Source organism: Haplochromis burtoni, unplaced genomic scaffold (genome assembly GCF_018398535.1).
Source record: "Haplochromis burtoni strain Fernald_Lab_line unplaced genomic scaffold, NCSU_Asbu1 Contig_1591, whole genome shotgun sequence".
Lineage (NCBI taxonomy): Eukaryota > Metazoa > Chordata > Actinopteri > Cichliformes > Cichlidae > Haplochromis > Haplochromis burtoni.
The window spans coordinates 26,801-34,783 of NW_024583952.1; positions in this window are offsets into that span (position 1 = coordinate 26,801).

Genomic DNA, 7,983 nt, shown 5'->3' on the forward strand with positions numbered 1-7,983 from the left:
GTCACCCATCACATGGACTCTTCACCCTCCTGCCCTCTGGGAGGCGCTACAGGAGCCTCCGGACTAAGACCACCAGGTACCGGAACAGCTTCTTCCCCACAGCTGTCAGACTCCTGAACTCTGCCTCCTGACATCTGACCCACGTTAAACTCATGGACTGAACATACACACACCCACAACCACTAACACTTTATACAGCCTCTGTAGGAAGTAGCCACATATTTCACTGATCTTAACTGCACTACTGTATTATTCTGTATAAACAATCATTCTGAGCAATATGATAATTATAATTCTACAGCTGTTTACAACTGTTCATAACTTGCATGTTTCTGTATAGTTTCATATTTATATCCTGTTCATAGTCTGTACATAGCTTGTACACCCACTACAGCCTGTACATACTTATAGTTATAGCATATTCATAACATACCTTCATGCCGTGTACATTGTAACATACCCATAATAGACCCATTTTTGTACCCTCAGACCTATTTTTGTAATATATCTATATACCTATATTATTGCTCATATGTATTTTGTAATATATCTAAATCATGGCTAAAGCACTTCTGGATGGATGCAAACTGCATATCGTTGCCTTGTACTTATGACATGTGCAATTGACAATAAAGTTGAATTGTATTGTATTGTATTGTATAGCCAGTGGCTCCTCCCACTCCTTGAAATAACAATTAAATATCAATTAAGGATTACATAAGTTAATAGCAATGCTTAAGCTGTCGTTCAAATATAATGATAATAAATTAACACTGGGAACATTAACACCAGTATATTTAGAAAGTGCTCCAGTTTACGGAACTGAGCCCCCCCCCCCCCCCCGTACTACACTTGGCACATTCCCTCCCATGAACTTATAGAAGGAGACCAAAAAACAGTTACTGGGTTTTTGCCAGATGGAGGAGAGGTGAGAAACAGATTAGACAGGAATCTTACAATCTTAACCAATTCTCTTCATGATGTTAAAATTAATGTGGCATCAATATAACAACAATTAGATTTACAACACTGCAGTACGCTTAGAGATCACAGGACTCCCTGTGACATTGTTTACCATGTGAACCTCCCACTTTAAGTACAAATCTAGGTCATAAGACTCAGTAGTTGTTGATTGATTTTAGAAGGAAGTGGCAGTGGTCAAGGGAGGGCTCCTAGGTGTTTCATTATCTGCAATGGAGACTAACCTTTGGGAGATGGAAAGTTGCCTCTCTGGTGCTACCAACAGAAGTTGGTATACTTGTATCCTCCCAGTTTACTTCCTGTACATTGGAGGTGGAGGTCTTGTCATGTGTGTTGCATATTATTACTATTATTTCAACTGCTATTAAAAAAAACCCTGAGCAATAACTTCTTTTTAGCAGTGTGTATGATAGTGGTTTCTGAAGCCTTAACGTATAGACTGCAAAACTGGTTCACACAGGCCGGTCCAAGTATTGTCAGGAAACCTGAGTCATACTGAAACTCTGAGCTTATCGCTTCACCACAGCTCCCTCGGCCTCTCTCACTCCTGACCCACAAAAACCTCTGTGTCTTTAACGTATGCATGCAGGCGCTACTTCAAAAGCCATATTTGCTTGTCTTTAGTAATCTCCTCCACAAAACAATATGGCCATCGTGTGGCTTCAAAGCATTGTATTGTATTCTGCAATCCCCACAAGTTGCCTTAATCTTAAAATCAATATATCATAAATATATAAATGTAGTAAAAACCTGTTTGTTTGATGGTGTTGAGACATTTGGGCTTTTAGCATCTTCAGTATTTTATGCTATGTAAAAATTATTGCCACACCATCCTCTGACAAACTGAGTCACTTGTCATGTCATGTAAGTTCTAATGTGGCTCAGTTTGCCATGTAAATTTGGATAAGAGCACTCGCAAGATGCCAAAATATGAATGTATTCGTATTGAGTTTTAAGAGTTTAAACAAGAATAACAAATGAGCAGGTTAATGCAGTGTTCACCCTCTGACAGACTGACCACTCACCATCCTGCAACCCTGAATTATTATCATTATAAGCTTTTCTGTATTTATTTATGTAATGGCATGTATGCTATTGCTAATTGTTGAAGAGGGGAAAAAAGTCTGAAGAATAAAATCCAGGGGCCGTCAAACATTTGTGCTCAGGGGGTCTGTAGGTGATGATCTGCATGTTGAAGGTAACTTAAGTGCAAATGAGTGCGTAAGGACAGGAACTTGATACAGGAAGCATGATGATGGTGATCAGTCAAAGCAACAACTCATTTACACCAGCAAAAAAAACAACAACCTCTACGTGTGTCACTGGTGATTATTGTGTCACACAGTGGTTTACAGTGAAATCTCAAAGTGCGTCAAGATGACATCCGGTTTCTTAAAGTTTACATTAAACTTTAAGAAACTTTTGATTATTACTGTACTGCTACCACAGCATTGAAGGTATTTGACAAACTGAATATGTGATTTTTAAAAGTCCAAAAGACCAATTGTTTAATTCTGTTATACAACACAGTACGATTTAAAACACTTCAGCTTTAATTTCAAAGTTTGAAACATTAAACATGAACTTTAAAACATTAAAATAACATGTAGTCATACAAAACAGATAGCAAAGCAACACTGATTTGTATACAGCAGCTTCTGCTTTAATTTGTATTGTGAAATAATAATAATAACATTAATAACAATACATTACTCCTTAATGTGCATCACCCCTCTTCAGACATTTAAATAAATAGTATGCATGTTAAATTTTAACATGTTAGAGATCGTAAATTGAATTCTCTGTTTGCATAGATCATGAAGCTTCTCGAAAACCTTAATAGTGCATTTAATTTTAACGTAGAATGAATCTCTGTTGCATGGTTCGTATGGTCGTTGCTCTGCAAAAGAAAACACGAAGTCAAAGTGAAGCCAAAGTAAAGTAAAATGCACATTATGAAAAAGTTCAACGTGCAACATTTTACCGTGTACAGTTCTGTGTTTTCAAAGATGGTTAGAGGCGCATCTCGCCTTCTGTTGGACAAATAACATGAAAACATGGGGATTGAAACTTCTGTATTTGGCACTCAGATAAAACAAATGTTTTGTGCATTATGTTATATTTACTTATGTCAGATATGCATGGATTTTTTTTAAAAGAGCCTTTGCATGATAAAAGCTCACCTCTCCTAAAAACTACATTTATTAAAGATTTTTAAAAAGAAAATTTCATTAGATATTATGTGAAAGAATTTTTATTAGATGATATTTAAATGGCTGTAATGCTTTACTAATGAGCCTTTCCTGCCATGTGGTAAAAAATCTCTTACCTGTTGTATTTCTTGCTGTAGACCAGTCCAAGAATAACTCCAGATGTGATGATGAACACAGCTGATCCAGCTGCAGCATAGAAGAAAGTTACTTCTGCAGAACTGTTTGTGGTGGCATTGACTCCGTCTACATTATTTAAAAACTCTGAAAAGTAAAACAGGTTCTAATCAATTATAAGGGAACATTAGGATGCTACGCATTCTTGCCTGTCATGTAATATTAACTTGTATTAAGTGTGTTGTCATAGATTTAAATTCTGAACATTGTTTTATAATTGGTTTGGTCAGATTAACTGCTTCACATTTTTCCTTAAATAAAGCTTTTTGATTTCTTTGACAATTACAGCAGACGTGTCAGTGATAATTATTATTACAATGTTACCACTGCAGAAAATTAACAGAGAAATACATAAAGTGTAAATCGTAAAAGTTATTAAACTAATCCACAGTTTACCTTCCACAGTTACACTGAGATGAAGCTTTTTTGATCCTCCAGTCTGTACACACTCACAGGTGTAGTTCCCGCCGTCCTCTGCTGTTAAATGTGTCAGGTGGAGAAACACAGTCTGATTTTCTGTCATCAGTGTGAACCTGGAGTCACATTCATGCTCAAAGTCGTGTCCATGTCGATACATCAGACTACAGTTTTCTCCTCTGCTCCTCTCTGTTTGAATCTTACACACTATCAGCAGGATAACTTGTGTTGTTTCATTGGTGCACAGTGGAGTGACATCTGCTTCTTTACTAATGGTTTTCACACGGCGCTCCTGGACAGCTGCAGTACAAAAAAATAAAAGTCAGTTCAGTATGAATTACAGCTGCTAAGTTAGCACTGCCTGTATTAAAAGAAATAATAAATAATAAATAAAACATTTATTGGTAAAGGAAATATTCTCCCTCTAAAAAACAACATATATTAACCGTTCAACATCAAAACGCTCTACATAAGCGATCCTTTAGAAATAAAAGTAACTCGTGCACGATACCTTTTCTGCCTGTACAGAACGGCAGCAGAAGCAGAGCAAACCACAGTTTCCATCTACCCATACTGGTCAATACATCTAAACAACTCTTTAACTGCTGCTGGTTGTGTACACTGTACTCTACTGTACTGCAGGGTGGAAGTCAGATACACCCCTTTGCATGTTTCTGCAGCAGTCAAAGAAGGAAGTACTTTTATGGATTCAAATGTAGCCTCACCCATTTGTGTCAAATTAAAATAACTTTAACCATCTTGTTTGAAGAAATTCAAGAAGTAAAAATGTTGAATGAAGATCAAACACTGATAAATGAAACTATGTGATTGATGCGTTAACAAATAGCACTCACATCACATCTCTTACACAAAGGAAGGCGTCTGTCTTAAAATAGCAGTCAAATTAGAAGCTACGCAACGACTTTATAGCAAAGAGAACAAATATGTATGAAGACATTAGTGCAAAACAGGCATAACTTGATGTTTACCAAACATTTCAAAGCAGCAATAACAAAATGTCACTCTGCCAAGAATAAAGAAAACAGCAGGTTTGAAAAATAAAATCTTCCAGGCCCTGAAAGAAAGATTCCCACTCAGACTCATGTCTGTTGTATAAATTGGTTGAGTCGGGGTTAAAAATTAGTTTGCAATAGAAACTTGTCGATTAAATTTGATATAATTTAACACATTTTCAGTTTTCAATTTTACCAAAATACAGCATGACATAAAATGCAAAAAGCTGTTTTTGATGGAGTTGACAGAGATATTAATTTGTATACACTACCAGTCAACAGTTTGAACACACCTTCTCATTTATTGATTTATTGATTGAATTATACGACTGTCTACACTGTAGATTCATAGTGAAGACATCAGATATATGGAGCGAGATACATGGAATTATGTAGCAAAGAAAAAAATGATAAATAACTCTGTCTGATATTTTAGATTCGTCAAAGTGGCCCTTTGCTTTGTTGACAGCGCTGCAAACCCTTGTGCCTTCTTCAATAAGCTTCATGATGTAGTCACCTGAATGGTTTTCACTTCACAGGTGTGCCTGTCAGGGCTCATTTGTGGAATTTATTGCCTTCTTAATGGAGTTGGGACCATCAGTGCAGAAGTCAGGTTGGTGCACAGCTCACAGCCCTATTTGACAACTGTAAGAATTCATAATATGGCAAAAATCATCAGCTAAGTAAAGAGAAGTGACAGTCCATCATTACTTTAAGAACTGAAGGTCAGGCAGTCTGCAGAGTTGCTTTGAATGTGTCTGTGATGGTTGCAGTTAAAGCCACAGATAATATCTACCAAACATCACAGTGCTACAACAGACTTATACATAACGCTACATTTATATTTTTAAATATAGCAATTAATTTACAGGGTAATAAAACTGGTTTTGGTTTACAATTATTTTACTTGTACAATGACATGAACTGTATTCTAAAATAAGTGTGCACGTTTTAGTTTACACTGTTAGTGATGATTTAGTCTTTTTTTGACTGAGTGACCTCAGTAGCAGCTGCTCCCAGTAAAAGGGGCGTACAGTATGTGGAGACCTGCGAATCATATCACAACTCTGGATCATGGGGGGTGGGACGTGTCATGGTGGTTTCACCTAGGTTTTTGTGTGTTGTACCCCTTTTTGTGTCCGTCGGGCTGATCAGCCACTTTTAAATTTCACTTTTGTCTCATTTAGATAGGTCAGTTTGTTTGAGTCTGTAGTATTGGTGGTGCCAGCTTTTGAGAAGAGTTCTGTTACTTTGACCTCTTTTATGGGCCCAAGATTTATTTATTTTTTGTATAATTTAACCAAGTTTGTTTTTTGAGTTAAATAAAAATTAATTAATTATTATTTCAATGACTTAACGCTGGCCAGACTTCCTTTACTGCTCGGTCCATCCAAGTGTCTCCCAAGTGCAGTCGCAAAAACCATCAAGACTACGATGAAACTGGCTCACATGAGGACCGCCCCAGGAAAGGAAGACCAAGAGTCACCTCTGCTGCTGAGGATAAATTCATCTGAGTCACCAGCCTCAGAAAAGCAAGTTATCAGAACCTCAGATTAGAGCTCAGAAAATGCAGCACAGACACATCTCTGTATCAACAGGACACTGTGTGAATCAGGCCTTATGATCAAATAGCTGCTATAAACTACTACTAAGGAAAAGCAACAAGCAGAAGAGATTTGTTTGGGCCAAGAAACACAAGGACCAGATATTACTGGTAGACATCTGTGCTTTGGTCTGATGAGTCCAAATTTGAGATCTTCTGTTCTGTTCCCCATGTAATGCTCTGCTAGAGGATGTAGAGAGCCATAGCCCCGTCCCCCAGGGCATGAAGCAGGCATGGAGGAGATCCAGCCTCCAGACATCCAGAGGCCCCAGAGTGCGAGAGCCCAAGGAGGACCACTGGAGGGGCATCCGTGCCACCCTCCTGGGAAGAGCTGAGGAGAGCCCCAGATGAGGGGTCACCCAGTAGCCACGGAGCAGAAGCCAGAGGGGGCTGGACAGGCGTGCCCGCCGGCTCTGCCGGCAGCCAGCTGTGCCAGAGTGAACCGAGCCGCAGGCCCAGAGGCCGGAGGCCCGAGGGCCCCCTCGGCAGGAAGAGGCCTGACCGAGCAACAGGCGCCAGGCCCCGCCAAGTAGCCACCGGGAGTGAGCTGGTACATACCTGAGCGCCCAGCCCCGGACACCAAGAACCACCAATGCACCGACCCCTGAGGGCATCAGTCACCGGCAGGGAGTGTGGTGAGGGGAGATAGGCCTTGGAGGGCCTGGGAGTTCCCAGAGAGGTGGAGTCTAAGACCCGACCTGACATATAGACACAGACAAACAGGCACACACAGACACAAACATGCATTCCCACCCTCATGCACACATATACAAACACTTGAACAATAACCGTATGACTGTTCCCACCACTAACACATGACCCTACGCTGTGTCACTGCATCATTCCATGTTTGGCACTGATCACCACCTGCACTCATGTATATATCTATCTACTTAGCACTTTTAATTCTTATTCTCATTTTTATTTTCATGTCTATTTAAGCTAATTTATAACAGTATGTTTGCACTGAAGCACCGCAGCAATTTCCTAATGTTGTAAACCCGCTCAACATTTGGCAATAAAACCCTTTCTGATTTCTGATTCTTTCTGACTTAACACTCACCCAACGTACGGATAGGCATACATGGACATGTACACACAATCACACTCCCCAAACAAACTCTATACCCCGGGTCCAGGTACCCTTGCCCCCAGAGGGGGAAATGGCACCCAGACCCAGGAGATGTTACCCTTTCCCCCGGGATGGAGGCGAGCAAACCCCCCCAGGGGGGGGGGGGGGGGGGAATGCCTCCCCTGCACCCTGGTGACACACCCGCACCCCAAGACCCTAATTGTGTGGGTGTGTTGGAGCGGGAAGAGGGAGGTAGCCGGGGATGGCGAGGAAAAGAAGGGAGGGGCTAGATGCACCTCCCTGGGGCCAGCTCCCCCACTGACCCCAATAAATGGTAAATGGCCTGTATTTGTATAGCGCTTTACTTGGGGTGAGATGGACCACAGAGTGAAGGCAAAATGACCAACAAGTGCTCAGCATCTCTGGGAGCTCCTTCAATACTGCTGGAAAACTATTTAAGGTGACGACCTCACGAAGCTCATCGAGAGAATTCCAAGAGTGTGCAAAGCA